Below are 24,404 nucleotides of genomic sequence, written 5' to 3'. Positions count from 1 at the left end.
TTACTAAACTAATTCCTTTTGCCCCAATTTTTAAAAGCATATCAGTGATTCCAAGTGTTGTAGAAAAAATGCAATGGACATAAAATCTTACCTTTTTATTGTGTTGTATCATTTTAAAGTTCAGCCACATTCTGTCTTCTAGTTTAGGTGAATCACATTAATACGGTCAGCAAGACGTACTCTGAGCACCAGCAGACAGCCTGCAACATTAACCTGGAAGATTTTTCTCTTCACCTTCAACTCAGAAATTCTGTGCAATAAAAGACAGCCAAAATTTTACACAAGTATGAAAAATTACTTTCCCTTGCATTGAAGCTTACTTTTAATGTATGTGGCAGAACCCCTATGGCTGCAACATTTGCTTTCAGCTTTTGTTCTCCAGTGTTAGATTGAAATGATTTCTGTCAGATTATCAAGGAACAGTGGTATTCCTTTATAATTTTCTTTAATGTGTCAGGAAGACTATTTTATACTGCTGTATTTTCAAAACTTATGTTCCTGTACAAATGTTTAATATGCATTTAAGAGCATCCTGAGAATGGTGATAATTATCACAAACCATAATCCTTTCCTCCTTTACTCGCTGTGTAAAATACTTTCCTCTACAAAGGAGGAGCCCTGCACAATACTTTGTGACATTAACATGGGCTAAGTTGCTACTCACTAAAAGCAAGGGATCAGATATGCTTCTCCAGGTATGTTGTATATAAAGTATAGTAGTATATGTTTGCATTTTGAGTGAGAGTTGAAAGAGATATTGAACACTACACAATAATTTGCTTTGATCTGGAGTGGAAGAAGCTTGCAGTTTAAAGACTTACTGCATTAGACTCACCTTAGACCAAATTGAAAAGGTCTCTATTTCCTAGGCTCTTACTCTTACCCTTCCAACCAGCTTTGTAAAGCCAACACAGCATGCTTAACAGCTAATTAGGGGCCTTGACCTGAAATAAGAGAACAGAAGAAGGAGTTCTGGGTCAAGAAGGTGATTAGGAAGAATTGAAAGACATGGTATCCTTCCCTCCCCTGTGCACTCCCCTCCCTGCTGCCTTCTTGGAAAAGAAGAATGACCATTTCTGTGTTTTTTCCAGTATCAGCAGCTCCTTCATCACCACACTGATTCCATCATCCTTCTTTCATCGTTAGCCTGTTTGGTTTTTTTTTTCTTCTAGAGAACTTAAAAAAAAAAGGGCACTTTTTTCCAGTTTTATTAATTACATAGGAGGATTGACAAAAATGATGCAAAGATCTTTACTATTTGTAAATTCATTCTATCTGGAGCTAAAACTGTACTAACAGAAGCAAGTCATAATAATACCAATGTCTTTTTCCTCAGTTAGTTGGTGTAACTATCACAAAGGTAAAACAGAAAACAAGAGCACAGAGAATTTTAAACACTGGTATAGATCACTTGTACATATGCTCCGTATTAAAATGTAATTATTAAAACTATAGAAAACCCTCAGCTGTACCTTTCAAACAAGATGGCAGTAGTTTTAATCTAATTTTCATGTAGATATACTGAACATTTCCCAAGCTTTTGAGTCATAGGTATCAAAAGAGCTAGTTTCTCAAAGCAAAAATCTGAAAGTTTGCAAACTTGCACAGCAACAGCCACATTGCATCTGATGAACAACCTGTCTTAATTCCAAGTAGAAGCATTACTTTTTCAGGATTTAAATTAAAAACACTTAAATTTGCTTTAATTCCTTAGCCTAGAATGGACTTATAGACCAGTTTTCATTATTACACTGTTCCTCTAGAATGGAATTACAGAAACTGAGAAGTCTTTTCAGAGGAATTAAAATAAACCCCTCAACAACAGAACCAAACACATTACATTTCTTTTGTCCTCTCCATGCTAATCAGTGTCAACATTGTTAACCTACAGAGGAAGATACTGTGATTCTTGCTGAACAAGATGGAAGTGAAAGCTTCTTATTCCAGACCAAATATAAGATCTGTTTTTCAGAGGGTTGAGTGTTTTCAAAGTGCGAATTTAGCAACACTATTTGCAGACCCTCAGAGCCGGTGAGAAGCTGACGCTAATTCTGTGTGGCACAGACAGGAGCAGCCAGGCTCTATCTGGGGCCATTTTTTCCTATTGGAAAATAACAGTTACATAAATTTATCATCCTTTAATCATTGAGAGATATTAGACACTTGGTTAAGAGCTAATAAGATAACTGACATGGAACATTCAGTGCCACGTTAAATGCTAAGTTCAAGTATTTTAATTCTTCGTGTCTTTTTTAAAAATTATAATTATATACATGCAGACTAATGTGCCTGGCTATTCATTGCCCCAAAGTGTTGCAAATTCCTGTTGTTAATGTCTAGAACTGATACAAATTCAACCCAAGTGTCAAGAGACACATCCACATCTTTGCAATAAAAGACTGTCTTGCAAAAGGATGTACACGAGAGAAACAAAAGTCTGCAGAAATAAAACAGAAAATGTTGGCAATGATAATTTTTTTTTCATTGAAGTTAGACCACAAAAACAAATCATCAAGGTGGCCTGATTCTTGTACTTTCTAATGAATTTCAAATGCTTAACTTCACACTTCAAATATTAATTCAAAAAAATATGTGGGTGTTACTTCACGCTATATTTATTTATACCTATAAAAATAAAGCAAATACAATACACTTTGCACTGCATAAAATTTCTGCTTCATAAACTGTCAGTGCATACTTCCTGATGCATACAGTAGATTGCTTCTTTCTTCTGAATCTGTCAAGGAACAGCTTCAGAAAGTTCCTACATTCCTGTCAGTACCACAAATCACTCAAAATATAAACATATGTATATGTACATTTTAAATGTAAAAAAACCCCATGGATAAAACAAAGAGCAATCTTCAGTGAGTGATTCCATATCAAATAAGTGTCCTTCACTTAGGAGTTTATTCTTTGCTCTAATCCAGTTTTAGATAGACACCCAGAATTTTCACCTGGAAAGGGCAATAGTAGTAACTGCTTTGCTTCTAAAAGTTTATTGGTTATTTTAAAGTTCCAGATTCAGTCATATCTCTTCATAACTTATGTTGACTTTCAAATGTTGCTGCTAGTAATAACAATAATTAAAAAAATGTATTGAATCTATAGTACAGCTCTATTGAATTCTGGAAAAGATCAAAGTAGGTCTTATTTTTTTTTTTCATACATGGAAAAGTGCTATTTATGAGTACAGCTATTTAATTATATTTGGATTATATTTGATCCTGTAATCTGACAGTGTTTCCTTTGTCACAAATCTTAGTAATGAATTTTTTACCAATACATTGGAATACATAGCTGGGAACAAGAGAAGCTGTCAAAGTTGGTACTTAGGGGTGGTTAGTTGTTTACTAAAGCTCTAAAGAAAGTAGTACAGGTCAATAGCTCTGGCTGCCAGTTGTCCCTTCACATGGTTGATTTCAAGCCTGAGGTAACAGTCAAGTGTTAAACTCTCGTTAGTTTTCTATTTTTAAATGGTAAATGAACCCTAACTGAAAACGTTATTGTTTTCATGTCCGCTTCCTACAAGCGTTAGCTCAGGAAGTGATAAAGCTGGCACAATTACTTGTGGCCTTCCCAGTGACTGATGTCAAGTGATTTCCTGGCTGGCTGTAGACAATGGATTAGGAAATAAGCCTCGTGACCAGGAAATTCTAATTATTTTTATAGTTTGTTTGGTTTGTTGTTTTTTTTTTTTTCTTAAAGCCTAAAACAATAGATGCAATAAAGTACTGTTCATTTCATGATTGCAATGCCTGTAACTAGTGATGGACATGCAATTAAATGTCTGAAGTAGCCTTTTTAACTCAAAGTTTTTCATCTGATATTTATACCACTGGTCTCAATTAGGTTTCATCATTTCCCACTTACACAAAAAACTTCCATGTTTTCTTCAAAGTACACTAAGATGTTTGAATGCCAAAGAGAATTTACCAAACAAATCACATGCAGAATAATATACATAAACATTTATATGTCCCACAAAACCAGTTTTCATAACTGATTAGAAATTTTCAAGCAAAAGGCTTTTTAGTTGTTGTTGTTCTTATAGGCAAACACTTATTTCCTTCTTCACTTCAGTTTGGAAAAAAAAAATTAATAACATCATCATCTGAATTTAAGAAAGGTGCCATTTCCTTCAATGGGGTTTGATGACAACAGCGCCAGAATCTCAGCCCATCTTCCAAGGTTCAAATGATCTTTTTGCTATTTCTATTCTTAACAGAACTGAGAAAAATACACCTGACAAAGTTATGAAAACAGTTCTAAATATTTTTGTATTACACATCACAATTTAGTAGTAAAGATTTGCTTTAAACGTGATTTTAAATCATTTGTACTTGTCTTGATTGTGTAATAAGCTTTGTTATTTAAATTTCTGAGTTGCGTACATTGACAGGTACAGAAAGAGAAAAAAACATCACATCCCTCAACCTCACATAAACCAGTGATAACACTCTGCTGACTAGAATGGCAAGAGGAATTCAGCGGCGCTTCTTATATGAAAAAGTAAGACATAGGAAGAGCTGGTGAAACCTGAGGTCTGAATCCCACAGGATTATAAGCATAACTTATAACTGGGAACAGACAACAAAACAATCTTGCAGTAAAATGAAGACACAGAAAGAAACTATTTCCCTTACATGGCATGAAAACCTGAATATTGAGAAACTGTGTTTAGGCTCCCTTGCCTCAGTTTCCCTAAGAAAGCTTCTTGTGATGCAGAATGGGCTTAATTTTCATGTTTGAAAAGTGCTTTGAACTGGTTTTGTTAACTGATTCCATAAAAATGCAAAATGGCTGATCTTTTGGACACCTGCATTGCCTGCACAACAGCGGTCAGAGTGCTTTTGTTGAGCAGACCAGGCTGGGGGGTTGTTTGTTTCTGCAATGTTGTGCTCAGTCTGACTCAGCTAGTGCTGCTGCTGGCTGACTGGGCTCCGGGAGTTCTTGGAGATCTGGTGGATGAGAAAATGGCAAAATTCAGTGTGTATAACTCCCCCCCCCCCCCCCCCCCCCATCATTCTCCACTACCACTGCCACCCCCCTAACAAAAAAACAACCTGTGATGCAATCACTGGAGTAGTTACAATTTTTCTAGCGTTAGACCTCACAAAAGAAAAAAAGGCATGAGTGGTCTTGTATCTAATTTTTCTCCCTCATTCCTTACAGCCACCAGACCTAAAATCTACAGCAATACAAGAAATGGAGAGCGGTCCAGAGCTAAACCTGAAACCTCCAAGCCAAGTTAGCGAAGAAAATAAGTGCCGGTTTATCTACAGAGAGTTTGGCCCTCTGATCGAGATGTGATTTTATTTATTTTTTTTCATTTCCCTTCAGTAAACAGATCTCTATCCATGCAGCTTTTGTTTGTACTGTTAATTTTGGAACTTAACGACACATGGGATTTCTGTATACTTATGTTCTATTTTCCTAGTGAACACATTTTTATATATATATATGTATTATATACGCACACAATATTTTTCTTGAAGCCATAACGTGTATTGTTGCATATATTAAAGCTCAAAGACAATAGCCATGTAAAGAACCAAATTTATGTCATTAAGATTCAAGCAATCTTATGTACTAAATTTAAAGCCCTTCTTGTATATTTGTGTTTAATATTAGTATTTGTTATTTTCTGAGAGCCTTGTGTGCTTGAGAATGTACAAAAAGAAGATGGGTTGTGTTCTGGAAAGTTTTCAATCTGAAATAAAGATTGGAGTAAACTGAATGCTCCAGAAAAAACCAACTGTTTCCAAAGTTATGGTTCCAGTTTGTGACAGCGCAGAAGAGTGAAGGAGACATTTGAAACAGCAGTGTGTATCCAAGATTTTTCATGGATAGCATATTTAATTAGCACTCAGAGAAAGAAAGGGCAGGAAATGGCTCAAGCAAATAGTGAAGCAAACTTTGAGGACTAGGATACAATACTGAGTACAGAGGAAAGGACTTCATAAAGCCCAGTCAGTCTGTATGGCTGTACAAGGGAAGATGTCATCTCACATTCCCAACAGCAGACAAGAAAAGTTGAATGAAAATGAACGTGCAGTCATAGGAAGGCATTTCCTACCTTTGTAGTAACCAGAAATACAATAAACAGAATCATAAACAGTAGAATTGTTGAAGTCTGGTCTCTCGCACTTAGGTTGTATTGGTACCTGATCGAACACAAGACCTACTTGAAGCTTATTCCATACTTAGAACATTCCAGGTGATGTTTCCCAGTTGAAGTTCTGAACTATTTTATCAAGACAAATAAAATTAAATCACAAAGCAAATCAAGGCAGTCTGTCTTTGCCATAGATTTTTTTATATATTATTTTCACAGTAATTTCTGTTAAATAAGTATTTGAAGCCCTTCTACCTCTCTCCAAGTAGTCCCTTTAGCCAATAGATTTAAACATTGTCATACAGAGGTGGGAGTTGATGGACAGGTACAGAGCAGGAGATGACAAACCATGTTCTCATTTCCTTCAGAGACCAGACTAGAAATCACAAAATCTTTTACAAACACCATCTTGGCTTGCCTGAACTTAAAGAAAGGTTCAGATTAAAATCTCTTGGCTGGATGGTATTTATTTTGAATTACTCCACTAATTTTAAATTTTGTTTTGAAACAAAAATTACTGTGAGAAAACCTGTGCAGCAATTCCCATGACTACGCTTTCCAGGGGTTAAGGTTTCCACTTTCCATCTAGAGCAAAACATTTAAATGTTCAGCATTGCTGACAGCACAAGACATCAATTAAAAGTCCAAGCAGTGTCAGTTGCACTTGCTTATTTCATATATTATATTTATCTTTTCCTGGATTTCAAGTGCCTTCTGATCAGCTTTCTTATCCTATGAAAACATCTGTACAGAATTGTTTCAAATGAGCAGAAACTTGCTGCGGTATCTGTTCAGCTGTCAGACAATCAAGGTCATACAAGGTGCAAAAATGCTTATCTATATGAGAACAGGCTGAAATCACCCCCTCATGTCACCCCAGCGACTCCCATTACAACTTTGTTTTCAGTGGGGAAAACACTGGGAACTTGCAGTGGATTTTTCAGTCAACTTTTCCAAAGCCATTATGCGGGCAAGAATGCACCCTTTAGGAGAGACCACAGAAGAGCTGTGATTCCTTGACTTGGTGGTTTGCACGTTTTACACAATGTTTGGTACTTCACTAGAGTGGTCCAGAGACTGGCTCCAGTTGGATCTATTAGCTTTACTGCAAAATATAGATTCAGTTCTGGGACTACAAGTCAGAACCAGAGACTCTGCTCTGCACTCCCTCCCCTTCCAAAAGTTTACAAACTAAGACCAGAGTTCAGTTTGGATCTATAGGATATGGTATATCACTGCAGTATGAGCATAGCAATAGTTGATGGCTTCTAGCTTCTTCATAGCATTTAGCTTTGGGGGCCTGAATCACTCTTGCAAGTGGATTTTTGCATCTAAATTGATTGGGTGCATTAAGCAAATACCTCTGTTTTGTCTCTAGTTAATGAATATAGACAGAATTTAAACCAATAATTATCAATATACATGCTATTAGACAACAGATAAAACTATACTGTGGGACACGTGTTCTGAGGTGTCAATTCTTGCAATTCTAATTCCTCGGTTATCCACACCACAGGAGTATCCTGCATCTCCTTTCTGATTACATCAAGGATTTTCTTCATTTTTCTTCATATGGATGCACAGGACAACATGTGCCCAAATTTAATATGTACTCAGAACCTGGACAGAGTATGAACCCAAAACCTGGAGCTGTTTTTTACCATACGTCATATGAACTTTAAAATCCTCGGTTCAGATTCAATTGGCTTACTAAAACAAACAGAAATTTCCTTTTTAACTAGTGACAGCGAATTAGAAGTTAGGAGTGTTTGGAATCAAGAACCAAGATCAGAAAGGGAAAAGACATGCAGAGCTATGGAGATTAGTTCAGGTTGCATTAGATTAGCTAATACTTTCATTTCAAACACCTCCAAAACATAGATGTTTGAATGCATACTTCAATGCTAGCTAATACAGAAATTTGAAGTTTGCTTGTCATACATGTGGCACACCTTCCAGTAATAAAAAGGAACTTTTATCACAAAACTTATTTGAATTAATCTAATTACATTACGTGCTCACATCTATAGCCATTTCAGCATGCATAAGTGAATGTGAAAAAGCTGCACAAACCTAGCCAAAATAGAGGAATACTTAGAAAATTAAGAAAGCTTTTCACATAATATGATAGAACTTAAATTCAATTTAAGTCACACAAGTCATAAGCCCCGATCATTAATTTTATTTCCCCCCCTCCCTTACATTTTTACTGACAGCCTACTTCTATCTTAAATGATCTTGATTACCCTATCCATAAAACAGGAATATAAAAGTTCAGGCAACGGTTAGAAAGCAGTGGAATTGTTGCCTGCCAGAAAAGTACTTTAAAAAATCCCAAACCAAAACAGTGACAAAACTAAACACAAGATACAAATATCCATCAATAACAGCATGGAATTTTAACTCCATTTAGATACTCCCCAACTGAATTGCATGGCCTCAAGCCACCAGAAAATAAAAAGCATCTTACATACCACAAAGATAACCCAACTTTTTTTTCTGCTTTCCTGAAGTGTGAGAGTTTAAAAACCTCATACATGGATTAAAAGAAGTTGTTGTGGAACAATTTAGAAGAGGCTCTTTCTGTCCTGGGAGTCTTTCCAGTTCTCTTCACCCATGTAAATTCAGATTCCCATTATCCAATTTCTCACACAAAATGATTGTTCCCAGATAATCAATCTGTCTTTTTATATGACTTCATGGTCATTTAAACAGTTTTTCAATTGCAGACCTAATCCAGAGTCCCCAAACTATTCTTATTGACTTTTTAACTACTCAGTTATTTGCCAGCTTCCATAATTTACTACTTATACATCACAGCTTAAGCAACTTTTCTGTCTCACTCAACACTATTGACAGAAGGACCTAATTGTCTGCAAGCTACATGTATCATTCTGGATTTTGTTTACTTGTCCCTTTGGGGGTAAAAAAAAAAAATTTCAAAACCAGCAGCTAAATTAAGACTTAATCACATTAAAAAAAAAAAAAATGTCTAAAATCTCCCTTACTTCCCTTTTCAATTATGCAGGGCCTTACAATCTTCTAACTAATTTTCAAGCCATTAATAAAGTCCATGTTTTTTGTTTCCGGGTTAAATATCCCTTTAGAATTTGGTATTTTAGCATGTGGTATTTCAATAAATAAGTACAAAAAATTTAGTTATAAACTACAATACAATCATATCTCAGTCTTCTTATACATAAGACAAATAAAGCGCTTCAGCTGTCTCACTCCCGCTTTTTACAGCTCTCACAGAAGGTTCTGGTTGCTTTTTACACTTTGAACAATGTTAAAATTCAGCCCCAAGCGTGCCACAATATCTGTGACAGTTACCTGTGAAATTCAGAATTGTGATAAAATCCCAAAACTAAGCTCCAGCTGAGGGTTTAATTACAAAAGATTCACCCTGTTCCAGCCATAGTTCTTATGGAAACTCCAAATGGTGCAACAGCTTGAGAGAACAGGTATTCCTGTAACCTGCACCTATTCCCCACCTTGCTGGCAAGAGTGCAATGCAAAACACTACACAACTCCCTAGAACAGGAGGCTTTCTCACCACAGCTTCTTTACTTCAGCCAATTTTCCTTCTTTTAACAGCTTCAGATGCTCGATCTCATTTTAGGCCTTCTGCTCTTCCAAAGGGAGGAACATCTTTAAGTCCAGCATGTATTAAATCCTAACCCCTTGGCTGGAATTCATAAAGAATCTGAAAGCTCGTTAGAGCTGCCAGAAATAGATTCAGATATATTGAGAAAAGGGATAAAGGGAGAAGCTATAAAAAGAAGCGTTGTTCTTGGTTAAGTTTTTATGCATTCAGCATTCGTAATAATTCAATACAGTAAAATACATGACTAGGATCCGTTTCTTAGGTCCCTGTACTTTGCGCGAGAATTAATTTAGTGAGCTGCTGATCCAGTCTGAAAAGCACACAGGACATAACAGTTGCAGAAACTTCAAACTTGCCTCAATGATTTTGTGAGAATTACCATGATTTTACAATAAAGATCTCAGTTCTTCATGACTTTCAAAATACAGAATAGTAGTGCAATGAAATGGGAAAACAGCTATCCGAAATGGGCAGCAGTAGCTGCAGCAGTGCAAGCTTTCCTGCTGTCAAGCTCCATCGTTTAAGGGGGTTTAAACCCTTAATATAGTTATTATATTAATATAATATATTAATTATATGAGAAAGAGAATATAGTTGTGGGTAAAAATGATGGGTAGAAACTGGTGTCTTTCTTTTATTCTAGATGTGGCAAGACTTGCCAAGAAAGTTATTTTGCTGAAGAGAGGGGAACTGTGGGGGTGTGTCTGTACTTAGAAAAAAAGTGATATGATAAAAATCGTGGGAATGTCTGTGAAAGATTCTGCAGGGGAAATGTTATTCCATGTCTAACATGAAACTGAAAAGTAATTAATTAATTCCTTTTAGATAATTAAATCTCATATTTAAACTTCCAAAGATAAAAAAAGATTTTCAACTTTAAAAGTTGTATGAACCTACTGACAGTGTAAACCAAGGCACCAAATAACTGACTGCAAGAGAAGACACAGGTTCATGTTTTCCGTTGCATTGTGAGCTTCACCTTTATCTACACTTTGCACGTAAGCAGAGTTTCTCTTCACCAAAATTGTCTGCTGTACTCACACTGAAAATAATAATTTAGCATGGAAACAAACCATTTTTAAACACTTCTGCTGTACACAGCCATTAAACAAGCATGCTTCTGTTTTCCCTGAAAGACTTTTCTTTCCCAGAGTCATCTTAGACAATAGCCATTCTGTTAAGCAGGATCTTAAATTAGTTAGGGAAACATATGGCATGCCCTCCTATGGAGGCCATACTTTGGCTATAGCTTTCTGATCTAGGTTTTGGTATGAAATTTCTGCCCAAGGATATACAAGGTCTTTACATGAAACATAACTTTCAATGTTATCAATAATGTTTTACATCTGTGAATGATTAGATAGTAAGTTTATCAGGGTTTTTTTGTATAATTTGGAGAATTTTTTTTTTTGCTTATATGAAGCTCAAAGTAGTATAACATCTGTTTGGGGGAAGGATACATTTTTCTGAGGTGGCATTGATGGGAGATGAAGTACAGAGGTGAGGTAAGTGGGAGTGCAGGGAACCTAAGGCATTCTGAAAAATATTCACACTTCATTTATTATATCTTTTCAGGTGAGCATGTTTACTTGTATCTCCATACAGCTGTAGGGTGGTTGCAAAGGCTTCCTCTAGCAAAGCTGATGCAATTGAGACAGCATGTGCTGGTACTTAAGCAGAGATGTTCATGCATGCTTCATTTTTTTTGAAAAAAAAAAAAAAAAACAAACCACAACAAAAACCCAAACACCACCACCACACAACAACCCATCCAGTTTACAATATTATGTTACCCAACCTTTTCTCTCTTTAAAAGAAATACCAGTCTGTACATCTTCCCTGCTATGCTACAGCAATTAAATATCAGAAGCAATTTATGTGTAACTTGTTCCACCCATTCGTTATTAAGTTGCATGCAGCAGCAAACATTTTCTGCTCAGCTTCCAATTAGCCAGAGTGAGACCATAACTCCTGCTGATTGCTATAGAAAGTATCTAGGAACTGGAACACATGCCTTAGCACTGCTTGCTTCTACTGCTGACTTTCCAATGCCTTGCTGTGCAGGTTGATTAAAAAAAAAAATAATAAAAACAAATTTATTGCACCTATCACAAACAGATCTGGCAGAATATGAATATTCCAGAAGGGGATTGTGAAGCTTAGTATTAGTGTATAAAATGCTTGAGATCTTCATAGTGGCAGCGTTGCTGATGCTGAAGTGTTTCCATAAGGTGTTTCCTGACCTATTGTGCAACAAATTTGCATCATGGTAGAGGCTGCAACTGCAGCCAGACTTTTCCTTCAGCAGTGCTTCAAAAGCAATCATGTCAAAAGCATCTGAGAAATTACAGAAAGAGCAAGCAAAAGCTCTAGATTTTGCTTGGAAGTACTTATCTGGCATTTTCATAAGTTTCCAGAAGGAAGAAAGAGCTCAGCTTGCCTTTTCTAAAAAGATAGAGAAGAAAGTCTCAAGTGCTAGTAGCTTTAACTATGAGAAGGTGTGATAACATCTACGTGCACGGACACTTGGATGCTCCTGTTTAATGCTTCAGAAATATCTTAGTCAATGCTTGAGTATTCTGTCCGTTAACCCATGTTCGAATAAGCAGAAGTATCGTTAGCTGCCTAAATTAAGAGCAATTTATATTTGCTGATGAAATGGTATGGTTTATAAGCATATAATTATATACGCCGAGTCACCTATACATATATACTTGCATTTTTGGTGTTTACATTTGTTTGCTATTTTTACGGCACTTCAAGGTGTACAGTTTACTGTAGGACCTTGAGAAAAGTGTAGCGAGACACCTCATACACTGAAATTGCCATTTGGTTTATACATTTCACAGTTCTGTAATGCAATAATGCATCCCTTACATCTCTTGAGCACTCCACCTCAGCGCTTAATCCCCTGGAATTGCAGGCAGAGCACTAATTGACATTGTCTGGTTTCATGACCCAGTCAAATGTTTTACAATAATTACAGCAAACACCACAAACTTGCTGCATAAGCATAACCTGTGTCAGTGTCATCAAGAGTAGCTGTTGCCTTTTAGAGTCTGCTAGGACAACAGTGACAGATATTCTTGTTCAGGAAATCATATTTTCCACTTGCAGCTGACCATGCTGTGGTGGTGGCAAAACACTTTGTCCCTGCTTAGTTTTATTGTCAGTGTCCTGTCACTCACAACGTTTCTACATTCACATAAGGTATGCAAATTAAAACAAATGTCTGAAAGTTGTGTCTAGCTGCTGCGGCTATGTGGATGATTTCTGAACATAATTGGTATGGTTTAATGTACACCCATGGCCGTCAGACCAGAGTCGCTTAGCAGAGGGCACCGAAAGAGATTTTCTTTTACATGGCAGTTTCTTGAACAGTAACTTTAAGTATTATGGGCTTAAATAGAGTAAGTTTAAATTTGGAAAAAAGGCAGTTTGATAACTGAAGTAATTTAATCCTGTTGCTGCAGAGAGAGCAGACACCTTCTTTCACTACTTCAAACAGTGTCGAAGCATTATCTTTAGGTATAAGAACAGAAATCCAACCACGCCTATATGTTCTTGATCATCTTTGTGAGTCTTTTCTCAGCAGGTGGAAAGGACAGAGAAGTGGATCCCTGTCTAGTGAAAAAACCTACTGAACCGTGTTTCATAACTGGCCTCTCTTGTATGGTTTATCCGTATGTTGACTTTAGGATAGAGTTAGTAGCAAAATGTTTCAGATGTTCTCAAAAACGAGGGTTTTGAAAATCTTTGTACTGATCTACTTCATTAGGTATTTCATTAATAATTTAAAATTATTTAAAACATTATCTAACTAATTGTCCCAAGAGAAAACAGAGCAAATGTTAAAGAGCTTTAGCATTTCAATAAAGAATTCTGCAGTATGTCAGGGGTGAATACATTAGTCTTGTAAAAATACTCTATTTTACAATTGTTTTTTTCTGCCCATAATCAAAAAGTTAAGCACAAGCACTATACAGGACTTAAGAAATCCTGTTCGTAGTTGTTAGAGTCTTTGTGAATATGCTTCCACTAACAGGATGCACACTGTATAGAAAAATCCACTTATTTTCACGCAAGTTCTGCATTGAACTGATGCAGCTCTACAGTACCACAGTGTTGCAGTTCTTAGAAGATAAGCCTGACCTACACTATAATATGCTTGGGCGAAAGTTCTAACATAATAAATGCATGGTTTCTCAGCTTACCACTTCAAATTGCTGGTGAAAATCAGTGCTCCCTCTGGCCTGGGGCAGGTCCAGTGCTGGCAGCCTGGCTCTGCCCACTTGCTGTTGCTGTTGTGGAGCATGTGCTGCGGAAACAGCATGGAGAGCCTGAACCAGCTCCCAAGTAATCTGAGGGATACATTCCAGCAGCTGGTTTCCTGCCTTTTTTCATGCAATGTTTAACCCTTCCTTAGCAGGAATTGAGTGAAGTCTGAAGGGTTATAACTAGCCACCAGTTATTACTAGAAAACCTCGTGTCAGTGCAGTAAGCCGGTGCAAGGCCCTACCTCTTATCAGCACTTTGTAGTAGGAAAACTCTAGAAGTGGAAAAAAAGCCCACTTCATAGTCCAAGTAAAATCACATAACTATCTAATTATCTGGCGGGGGGGGGGGGGGGGGGGGGAAGTCTACCGCAGTTGTTCATAAGCCTTAAAAGAAGAGTTTCTGCTGTCAGACATCTCTCCCAAAAGTGTGACTACAGACAATGCAGTAACATCCACTCCCTGCTAAAGCTACGGTCTGTTGCAGAATATCTTCTCATCATAGCATAATACACTAGAAATCATTTCTGGGTGCTTATCAGCATTTTTTATCATTTTATCATTATTATCATTTCATGAAGATGACATATAGACATTACAAGGGATCAACATACAAATATCTAATTACTATAGCAGTTAGATAAACCAAAATGCCAAAAGTAAAACTTCTTGTAACTGGACAGAGTACCAAGTAAATAGCAGAACATTGGCTGTGCTCTCCTTTCTCACCATTTCCTGCAGCCTACTGTTTTTCCCTCTGATATGGAGAAATAGTGTGAAATGGGGACAATGGACATCGATTGTGATTGTATATGTCTACTCAGGAATGTGGGTATGGTGACTAGTCATGGGTGGGGTGTCTGGTCACATAGGCACACAGCTCTGAGGAGACAACTACAGTTTTTGAGGAGACGCCTTCCTCTAACAAAGGGAAGACGGGGAGACGCCTGCCCTTCTTTCTCTAACAAAGGGGCTGTTTAAAAGAGAATGAGAAAAGATGAGAGACATTCAAATGCTATCTAGAGGGAGGGAGTGCTAAGTCTCCTTGCTGGAGAAGATCGGATGGTCACAAGGACATGAATCACCTTTCCTTGCTGAAGAAGATCGGATGGTCACAAGAACATGAATCACCTACAAACCTGCAAGACCACCACATTCCAGGAAACGGACTGATAAGCTAATTAACATACGAAGCAGGGTTTAGGTAACGAATATGTATAGGCGTTAATTGAATATTCATTTGTTTTAATGTATAAATGTGAGATGGTTCCTCACTTTGGGTATGCACGCTTGTGGAGGAGCGATCCCCCGTGCATCTGCGCGCAATAAACATACCTACTTTATAACTTTCGAGTTATAGAGTCTAATTCCGCACGTCACCTCAACACACCCTGCTCCTGGGCTGGTATTTCTTCCATTACATGCGGTAACATTTTTACAGAAGAGTGAGAATTATTTGCTAAACACATTAAACTGCCCTACCGTGCACGCCTTTATGGCTGAAGAATGTTCCTCTTTGGTCAGGACAACTAAAACTCCGGCAAGGCTCTCACATGGGAGGCAGGGCACGGTCTTGTTGAAGTCTACAGATGGGATGAGGGGAAATGCCCCAGGGGCACCCTGCCGGAGTGGGTTAGGCACTCAGCTGAGTTGATATGGGTAGGAATAAAGGAGTAAAAATGGCTTCATAGTGGCATGAAATTTATCGTAGGAGAAAAGACAAAGGTTCAGACCCTTCCTGCCAACAGCACCACATGGCATGCATGCCCATCTTAATGCCTGCATGTGGCTATACAAGCAGTTTTCTTGCAATCATAAAGCTTCACAGCCTGCCCACCCTCTCATCACTCAGCTTGTCCCTTTCAAGTCAGGCCTGTATCTGTCCCTAATATTTAAATTGTCTAACTGTCCTATATTAACCTTAACATTTACGATTGCAAGTGTTTCTGTATTTCCTTCACTGCCTCAGATCACCCTTTGCTAAGGAAACCATCTACTTCTCGAGGGCAAAAAAGTTACAGGATCACTAATTTCTATCATACAGGAACAAGTGTAAACAAATTCACCTCCTTAAAGGCACTAATGGGGCAAATCACTGAGTGTGCTGTATCTCATCACTCGGCCAGACCCTACAAGGGCAAGGCAGGGTGAGGTTGTTGACAGTGTTACTGCTGTTTTCCCGCTTTGGAGATCTGCACAAGAGCCAGCCTTATCAATAAATTTGTTGTTGGTTCATTTTAAACAGAAATCATGGGCAAGCCATATAACTTGAAATCTAAGCCTTGCTGAACTGCACAAGTGAAGACAAACAGGTAGCATCCACATAGAAAACTATTATCTAGGAATTTGAAAGTTTTAACTATGTTCCCTATCTTGTATTTACAGTGTGATGGAAACTGAACAAGCTTGCAAGACGATATGTGGCAAGATTACCCTTACTGGCTCTAGTTCCTTGCCCTAGATGATTTACAGGCTAAAATCAGGCAGACACAGTCACCAGACAAAGTTTAACAAAAGGAAGAAAGAAGTACAAACAAGATTTAACCATATCTTCCTAGTTCCCATAGATGACAAACTGACCCCTATGACTCTGAGGTGTTAAGTTAGCTAAGAAACTGTTATCTCTGCCTTGTTCTTAAACTCCAGTATTTTTATTTTAAATCCAGCTTCACACCTCATCTTTCTGCCACTAACCCATTAGCAAGATAACTTTGTTCTGGGGTACTGCACTACTGTCAATGCACCTCTATTCATCATTCCAGAAGAAACCAAGCAGGACAGGCACGCCCAGTGCATTGACAGGTCTGGTACTGCTTTTGCTTTCCAAAAAAACCCTTGGCCTCTTTCTCATCTGAGGCACTCGGCTGCTGATCAGCTTCACTGTTTGTGGTTCGGTCAGTAAATGTGCCTTAGAGCAAGTTAGTTGCACTTCAATATTCATTTGGAAAGCATAATTTAATAATAATGAAATTAAGGGAGCCAGTCATGGATTTTATTTTTTTTCCCCCTCTCTGCCAGGCAGCAGTGCAATATGTTCCCTATTCCCACAACAGTACAGTTTGGACATTAGGCTTAGTTAAAGGCTTCCTTAAAATCTTCTACTTACTCTTAAAAGGAAACTAGCTCTCCTAATACAGAGGAAGTACTGGTATGTATATATATATATATTTTAATGTAATTCAAACCAGAAATGCTCCCACGTAGTAAGATCAAAGAAGTATAACAAACACCACTTGCAGGTTACTTCAGTACAGTTCAATGTAATACTCAGAGTGCAGAAAGGCCCATTTTGAAGTGGAGTTAAAAGCTGTGTAGAAAAAGGGGAAAAAAAAAAAAAAAGAAGACATTTTCCTGTCTTACAAAGCTTTGAGATCTGAAGTCAGAACAAACTTGTGCTTGCATGTGCAAAGAGTTTGTGGGTGCACTTTGTTTTACAATATCACTACCCTGGAAAGAGCCTTGTTTAATTATACCATAGAAAAGTATCAAAACTGGCAAGAGCACACTGCTCTGCAAGAGAAAGCAGCCCAGGAATTAACAACAGCAAGGCAGCAGAGGGGTGAGCACAAGGGAGCAGTCCCACCGTACCTGAGCAAAACGGGCAGGACAGGTCCAGTGACAGCTGGGCTGTCAGCAGGCACTGGGCACATCCACACTCACGAAGCAGTAGGACAAGGGCAGCAAGGTAAAACACAAGGTACCTACAGCGTAGCTCAGGCAAGGAAAAAAGCCTGAATTTAAATGCAGCATTTGGACCGGCGGACAAATTATGTGTGGGTGGGGACCCCAAGGTCTTGGCAAGTCCATAAATTGAATAATAGATGTTTTAAGCAGTTAGGAGATACATTTAAGGGGTACTTACTGTATAGATCTCCCATAACCTACTCTATATCTGAGTGGAAGGATGTAAAGAAAAACAGATACAGCCTTCTGTAGTTGTAATTTATCAGATAAACAGTCAACCCACCTACACAGTTGCCTGGTAGTTATCTTTACAGTTTTCAGTAAACAGAATTCATAATACCATACACATCAAAGGATCTTACAGATCATCAGCCACAAAAGTTTAGTGGGTTACACATGTGTTTAGAAATACAGCTTACAAATGAAATTATTGCCCAAATACAGGTACCCTCTAATCCAATTTATTAAATGTCAAAATAGTATGGTTCATATGTCCACAGAGACTATATTTCTCTGAGTTTAGATCTATACACCAACCAATATTCCTTGCATATATTAGGTCAATTCATAAAACACCGGTTTATTACAGAAGCAAATATCCAAAGCACAAACAAATCAATGAACTTTATGCAATCACCAATAGAATGTGTATATACACACAACTTAGTAAAGTCATAGTACAAGACTCCTTTTTCTCTTATTTTATAATGTGCAGCAATCTAATATTGGCAAGATTTATGCTAATTATTTTGGGGGTTTTATTGATGCAGTTTGCAGAACATTGATAGTACAGCAGGGCATCCTTCATGCTTAGTGACTGCTGGCTCAGACCTGGCCAATCTCATCACACAGCAGTGGTCGGTCAAAATCTCTATTGATTTCCATGGCAATTTGGTTGTGGCCCTATGCAGAAGACTTAAATTCACTGTGTTGCTCTAGTTCATTAAACTTTGGTGACTTACTTTAATTATCTGTTCTCATTTTCTTATTGGTAACTCCTTCATCTCCCAATCACAACTTCTTCAATATTGTAGACTGTTCAGGACAGAAAGTGCTTGGGACATAAGGAAATGGTATCCTGACATCTGTAGTTACTGGCTCAACTCACTACTCAGTTATCTAATAAAATTAAAGTGCACCCTCCCAATCTGGAAATGCAACCCCCAAACCAGGCAATGTCATCACTGTAACCTGTGATTTCCAATTTTACTTTGTTTGACTAGTTTTGGAAAAGCCAAGGTTCAAGCATGTGATGCAAAATGAATTCATGACCAGCAAACAAAATAATCCTTCCATATGAAGAATGGTGATTAGTGGCTAATACTCTGTAAATATTTTCCTGCTCCACCAATATGGTGCTGCTGAATATGTATAGCTATCAATTAAGAATTTTCACTGAGGTAAATATATTTATCATGATCTGTAAAAACCCTGTGTGATATGTGATACAAACCACAGGTAATTTATTCTCCTATACTGTGCACACACACACACAAAGTTTACTAAATGTGTTTCCCTTCTTCTGTAACACATTTTTGGAGGGAAAAAAAAAAAAAAAATCTGTAAAGGTTAGTCCTGAGCTTGGAAATTATGCCACAGTTCAATTTCACATTTTACTCACTTCTGTATGTAGTTTTCTGCTACCGGCTTTCTTCCATCAATGCTAACTTGAGAGCAGTATTGCTGATCTTGCTGCTCCTGTAACAAGCACTTGTAATTCCTCCTCACAAGATGATAAGCTCTGCTTTGGCAGGTGTATTTGGTACTCCCTGATGGTCCTCAGACTAATAAATACTTCAGGCTTCAGAGGCTACCTTCCCTTTGGTCTTTTTAAAGAACTAGTCAACTATAAAAAATGGCATTAACCTTTCTTTTAATTTCCCCCCGATGGTAGTGCATGGGGCTTTCAGGAGTTTACCGGCATGAGCTGGAGCCAGCGTAACACTACCATGAGCTGGCGTGGGAATAGCAACAGCGTGATAGATGTGGTCAGTCTCTAGTGACGGGAGACAGGTGAACAGAATTATTTCTAGTGCAAATTTCACAATACATGCCTACTTAAATGAAATGTGATGCTATAGTACTACTCATGTAACTGTTAATAATTTACATGTAGTTAGGGTGGCTTTGTCACTGGATAAATATCCTTGAGATAGCTCTGAAGAGGCAGGCATAGCACCAATAATGCTATCCAGAAATAGCAGTGCACTGCTTGAACATTACAGCTCTCTTAACATAATGCTACACCTACAGCATACTATGGGGCATAAATGAGCTGAAAGGTCTGAAGTTCTTTATTTCAGCAAAGTCAGCTGTTGCTGTACCCTGATATGATAAATACCATATTTCAGACCTTTAGTGAGTGTTCTTCACTGAGCAGATGTGAAACAACAGAGGAAATAATTAAACAAGTTTAAATACATTAAAAAAAAAAAATAAATCTTATGATAGAAGCTGAGACTGTAGTGATGTGTAGAGGAAACCTTACAAGAGAAGGGTCTGTCATCTGAAATGACTCTGCAGTTCACACTTCTACCCTGCTAGCTTTCTTCTACTTTATTTAGGCAGATAATTTTATATAGTTGTCAAGGACTTGGAGCCATGAACCTGACATTTGCACAACACAAGCAAAACTCTATTAAAATTTGTTTTAAAAATATAAAGAAAAGCATGGTAGAACATTTGTTGGCTTGAATGTGTGACAGTCAGATATTAAGGCAAATTCTTTACAAAAATATCAATATATCAAAAAGCCTGTAAGAATTCCAGAAGTCAAAGCTTTGTGTAAAACGTGAACAAATGCAGTAAAATGGTGACAGTGGCAAAAATTACAGCTAAAATTTCTGCACTTAAAAATTACTTATGTTGGAGTAAGAAATAGATGCTCCTAAAGGTTTTCTTTGAAATCCTTTCACAGAATAAAACATACAAATAAGAAGGAATAAACCCATTGAAATAATAGGAACAGTGTCTAAGACTTTAGATACCAATGCTTTACTCTGAGTTTCATACTCAAACTCTTGGTTTTCCTTGCTGTAGCCCTGTTGCCCAGACTTCTCTACCTGCCTTTTAGCTGTTCTGCTCTTTCTGCTCCTGCTGCATTTTGCTGCTTTGCCTACTGCCGGCCAGCGCTGGGTCCCTCCCTTTTCTCTATCTGCCACTAAGGAAAATTCCCTCAGCCTAGCTGTTCAGCTGCTCCTTAAGGCTCGCCTCATGCCTCTACTGCCGTTAATTACCTCTGCTGCTTCACCTACATCATTTCTGAACAAAGGGCAGTGGCTAGGCCTGCAAAACCCACGGCCGCTGTGTGTAAACTCCCACATCTGTCCCTACAGATGAAAGTGCATTTCTATTTAAGAGGGAGGTGAATTCAAATCGGTAGATTAACAAAACCCCTCAGCAACCACCAAGTTACTAAAAGGGAAAATAACAGAAGGCAACCTAGGGGAAAAAATCCCCCACAACAATGCTTTCATTAAATTACAATTATTTGAAAAATTCAGGTAATAAAGCAATAGAAGAAAACACTATTATGATTGACACTCTGGTCCATTTCTGTTTCTCATCATCTAGTGCGAAAGAAATGAAGGGTTCAAACCAGTGCTGTGTCTCTTTAAATCATAGTCACTCAGCCAGCCTTTGAAAGATTAAGGGCAGTGATAAAAGGAGTTCCCAGTTCAGCCCAGATAGACAACCTTACACGGATTTAATAGGTTTTCAATAAGCATTTCCAAAGAGGCGCAAATCCTATCATATCCAATTGCTCTTAACCTTTTCAATGAAATCCTTCCAACTTTCCAGAACTCAGCTCCCCAGTTTTAATGAGATTGTCTAGGACAAAGGAAAATGAAGATAGCCACCTCCACTTTCTACTCGGTAAAAAAGGGATCAAGTACCTTAGCTTTTCAATTAATTTCTTACTCCTTCTCCTATCCTCAAATCAAAGCAAACTTGTTTGAAAGTTGGGTCATGTCACTCCTGTGCAGAATATGATTTGAGACATGAATTAGTCACAACAGCTTTACGAGTCTTAATCAGACATGGGTACATTGATATACTAAAAATAACTCTTCCCAGAGCTCCCTGAATAGATCTTGATGGATTTTGCCAGCAGATCATAAGTCATTCCTTTAGAAAAATCGTATCATTACAGACTATCTGAAATGCATATTGTCCCAACAATACCTGCTAAACGAATAATTTATTTGATCGTGCCTGGTATAACCAACTTAGAGCTGCTGTTATGCTGTTCTTGAAAGGGTGAGCATGGCAGCAGCCAAGCACCGACACGCTCCTAGCCCTGCTCACTTCTTAAGGCAACCTGCACAGAGATTGCAGAAATACTGGCAGGTGGTTTGCCTGATTAGGCAGAGAGGTATCATAACCTTCATAAAAGGCTGCCTGACACTTGAAACAGAGACTGGTAGAGACAACAAATCTTATACCATCTGAATTAAAGGTGAAGTTTAGTGCTAGGCATTAAATTTGGATGGTAGCATCGTGAAGATGTAGAGTACTGTGCTGCTGCAATACAGTCCCTTACAGAAAGCGACCACATTTGTGATTTAACAACCTCCCACGTCATGTTGCTTTTCAGAGGCTCTGTTAGAAGTCTTGAGCAATCTACCGAAGTCAAACAATTGTCACAGATGACCATTAACTAACCCGATGCAGCCTTCCAGCTGAATTTAATGTGCACTTTGATCTTGTTACCTGCTGGCTCCATAAGAGTTTTCTGTCAATGCAGATGGTCATTTTGACTTTCTATATTGAATTTAACATTAATGTATTTTCTTTGAAAGTAGATACAACTTCTGAAAAAGCATCCAGTAGGTGAAAGTAGCAATTGATAAACGAGCAAGTTCCCTTTTGTTAAGGTGAGATTCTGAGAGTGCTTTTGAATTAAATCCCAACATTGTGATTCATCCTTTTTGCAAAAGGTGAGAATGATAAGAATCAGCATGAAAAGATTTTTTCACAAGATTTTACAGGCAATAATGCAGAGAGCTGGAAGTAATTTTATAACCAGTATGAGAATGGATAGAAAAAGAAAAAGTTAGCCTTAACTATTTCAGACCATACCAAGTCTTTTAACGTAGATCTGCTTTTCTTCAAGCTAAACCTCGTTTGCTTTATGTAAATTGTAAAATGGCATTGACTTTCTAGTTTTTACTTTTAGAAAACTTAATACATTATTAAGAGATTTTAAATCTGGAAGATTTAAATAGGATATAGTTTATAAAGATTTCTAGAATACGACGTTAGCTTTGAGTTACATGTTTGCTTAGAAGAGGCTGTTGTCTTACATTTTCATTTGCTTTTCCCTGGAAATGGAATCTGTACTTCCACAAGGAATGGACATGCCACCGTTTCCTCATTGGTTTTATTATTGTTATTAGTTTTTTAAAGAAACAGATTGCTATTTTATATTTGAATTCCCTTCCACCTCTGTTAACTGCCTCTGTTATGGCTTTCTTAGACTGAGTAGTTGTTGCACCTAAATCGTTCAAAATTTGTAATGCTTTGAAGAATGCCATAGTTACAGAGACAATTACGTTCACTACCAAACCTGCCAAACCAGAATTAAGCAATGTCAAGTAATTCTGAGTTATTTAAGTAGTTACTCTTTTGTTTGTGTATGTGTGTGAGCAAGATCCCGTAGTTATCGAGTTACTCCCAGGTTTCAGCGTTAGCCCTTAACACACCTCCTTCCTTGCAGGTTGGATTTATTTTTGCTATTTTAATGATGAGGTTTGACACAATAGAAAGTGTTCAAATCTTCCTAAATTTCCTGAAAACTGTAATAGCTCACTACTTTCTGCATTTTCTGCCAAGTTTCTCTGAGCCAAGATGGATGGGAAAATATGATCTTTGGCAGTAGACGAAAAGATCCGATGCTGCTGTGAAGCTCTGAGTAAGAGGCCAAACTGTGCTAAAATACATTGTAGGATCAAGTTAAATCAATCTGCTCATTGGGATTGCATCAATGTGACCATGAGCAATATTTTATGGATGAAACTTCCAAGGCTCTGTGTTACACAGTGTGTGGTTTCATCCTTCAGGTTCAGTTTATATAGCATGAAGGTAAAGGTAAAGAGAAGAGAATGATCGTTTGCTGTCTTGTAGCATATAAAGTAAGAAGCATCAAAAAAGCAAGCCTGAAACAAAAAAATGAATAACTTACCAATATGAAGTTAAACCAAAAGATAATAAAAGTTTGGAAAAAAATGGCTGACAAAGTCATAGAAGAAAAAAAAAATCATGAAGCATTTCTAAATATAATGGTATGACTTCTGTTTTAGGAAGTCCATAGAGCAAGTTAGTGGACAGTAGAACAATATATTGAGGAATAAATGCATCAAGCATAGATATGTCCTTTCTGGTACATACTCTTCCCTAAATATTCCCAACCCAAATTGCCACAGAGTACTGTTACATGGGCCTTTGATGTGGCCGCACTTGTTGTCTACAGGACAAGACCAGTATATGTGTTTTAAAATGCTTTTTTTTTTTTTTTTTTCTTCTCCTTACAAGTAACAGAATACTATATAAAAAACATATTTATTTTGTTGGCAGTTGATGCAAGTTTGAGAAACAATGCTGTAACGTGCTAACAGAAAGGTTGATGTTTAGACATCTCGATAGTAAACAAGATTCTGTATTCACTTTGGACAAATTTTGAGGGGAAAACACATCAAGAATAAAGAAGAGGATAGCATCT

The 24,404-nt window shown here is 37.6% G+C and overlaps 1 long non-coding RNA gene across 1 annotated transcript in view; it reads right to left on the bottom strand.

Annotated features, from left to right (window-relative positions):
* Positions 1 to 14,350, bottom strand: part of LOC308067042 — a 48,482-nt gene extending 34,132 nt beyond the window's left edge. Inside the window, exon 1 of the long non-coding RNA XR_013929421.1 lies at positions 92 to 14,350. This is a non-coding gene — a long non-coding RNA (uncharacterized lncRNA). The remainder of the gene's footprint in view (positions 1 to 91) is intronic.
* Between the last annotated feature and the right edge of the window lie 10,054 nt (positions 14,351 to 24,404).

This window comes from Falco punctatus (assembly GCF_963210335.1).
Source record: "Falco punctatus genome assembly, chromosome: 7".
Lineage (NCBI taxonomy): Eukaryota > Metazoa > Chordata > Aves > Falconiformes > Falconidae > Falco > Falco punctatus.
Note: the sequence above shows the minus strand (reverse complement) of the source record. Positions and strands in the feature narration are given on the sequence as shown.